Source organism: Tupaia chinensis, unplaced genomic scaffold (genome assembly GCF_000334495.1).
Source record: "Tupaia chinensis unplaced genomic scaffold, TupChi_1.0 Scaffold143673_1, whole genome shotgun sequence".
Taxonomy (NCBI): domain Eukaryota; kingdom Metazoa; phylum Chordata; class Mammalia; order Scandentia; family Tupaiidae; genus Tupaia; species Tupaia belangeri.
The window spans coordinates 608,917-611,248 of NW_006203521.1; positions in this window are offsets into that span (position 1 = coordinate 608,917).

Sequence of the window (2,332 nt, forward strand, 5' to 3'; positions counted from 1 at the left end):
CCCAGGGGGAATGGTCATGCTATAATCCCTTCTCCTCCATTCTCCTCTCGGGATCTTGGGCATGCACACACACATGCCCGGCATGAGTTCTAAGCCACTGGGTCCAGGACCCGAACTGCAGTCAACTACATGGGAGTCCAGCGACATAGCCATTACACTAACTGCTGGTCCCATTTTTTTTTAAAGAGTTTTTTTTTGGGGGGGGGGTCTGTAATTCTCTCTTTTTAAAAATTTATTTATTTACATTCATTCACTGTACATCATTACAACATACAAAATGAGATTTTCCATCCAGAGTACACTGTATATTGGCTCAATCAAGCACATCAGCATACATGTTATCATCAACAAATAATTTTCCATTTCTTGTTTTCTATATGTTTTGCTTTTGATTTCCTCGTCCTTGATTCCTTATCTCTTACCCTCTGCCATCTCCCACTCTCCTCCCACACTGTCTCTGGTATCCATGTTTGCTTTCTATACTGTTTTCCCCCACATTTTATTGAGTCACTAAAGATCTTAATTAATCTAAATATTTTCATAGCAAGCACAGCTGATATATACATTTCTATGAACACAAGTCCAACTTTAGGCATAAACCTCAATGAGTAGAATGAACATCCTATAAAGTAGTACCTAGCAGGGGAAAGAGGCTTTTGCTATAGGACACGTGTGCTCGCCAGAAAGACAGAGAGAGACAGAGAGATGGAAAGTGAGAAATCACCCCCCAGGAGGGATGGCCACACCACAATCCCTTCTCCTCCATTCTCCTCTTGGGATCTTGGGTGCACACACACACACACACACACACACACACACACCCAGGGCAGCTTGCTTTCTCACTTCCTCTCCCCCTCCACCCTTTCCTCTCTGGTCAAATTAAAATAAGTTAAATAAATTTAAAAAAAAAAAGTTTATCCAAAAATTAGGATGAGTGAATGAGGGGTCAGCAGATGGCATAGTAGTTATGCTGCTGGACTCCCACATGGATGACCAAGGTTCAAGTCTTGGGCCCAGTGGCTTAAAACTCACATCAGGCGTGTATTGTTACCAAACTCAAATCAGGTTCGCTTGCCAGGCACTATGAAACCAAACCACAGGCACATGGTGTGATGAAGGAAAGTACTGCTTTATTGCAAAGCGCAAAGCAAGGAGAGTGGGCAACTCATGCTGAAAAGACCCGGTCTCCCTGAGATGTTCCCCACATATGTTTTTAAGGGCAAAATTAGGGGCAGAGGTCCCAGGCACAAGATCAGTTCAGCGATTGGTTTAAGAGGGTGTGATCATTCATGGGCGTTCTTGATTAGCAAGACCTTAGATAATCAAATTTCTCTTCAGGTTTCTGGAGCCATTCAGCCTGGAGTCTTTGAGCTCACAACCAGCAGTTTCCAGCCTACAAAATATCTTACATATCGAAATGAAAACTTTCCCTTTCCTGTTAATCAGAGTTTTAGAAGTCAAAGGGCCCTCATTCATGGTCCATGTTGGTCATTATCATAACCAAAGTCTGAAGACTTACTCCTTCCTCTAGGCCATTACAATGTAAATGGACTTCATATTTTAAGAACCCTTTCAGTATGGATGTGCCCTAAATCCCAGGAGGAGAATGGAGAAAGGACTGTGGTGTGGCCATGCCCCCTTGAGGGTGATTTCTCACTTTCCCTCTCACTGTCTTTCTCTCCCTGACAAGCACACGTAACCTAGGGAGGGAAAATCTCTTACAAAAATTAAAAGAATGAGTAAGTAACAAGAATTATTTTCAATGAAGTAGTATTTGTATTTTTTAAAAATTTGATGAAAATAAACATGACTTGCAGAAGAGCACTGGCTTATTCTACTAAGAAATGCCTGATGCTATCAGTTAAAAATTATTGACCCAGGAACGCAGGGGTGGTCAGGCCCACACTTGCAGTGAGACACGGGTTCTTGTCCCACACTCGGGAAGAATTAGAGTCACGGACTCAGAGTAAGTATAGCAAAGTGTGTGTGTGTGTGTGGGGGGGTATTAAAAAAAGGGGGGAGGACAAAGAGGGCTCCCAAGAAGGGAGGGGTCCCAGAAAATGGGTTGTCAAGGAAGAACTGTGGCAAGGGATTTTTATTTGGGTCAGGAAGGGATTTGTCCAAACTTAGGTTCTAGGTGGGGCTTGTGCATGCATTTCCCTCTAGGTAGGGAGGGGCATGTGCTGGGTGGATCCAATTAGTCTCCTAATTTTGGAGTGGGTACCAAGGTCAGGAGAGTCTGTAGAAGCTTCGGGGGCAGAGCCTGGAAAAAGTCCTTGTTTAAGGTATAGGTCATGTTGCCTAGGTCAATTACTAAGCCACCAACCACTGC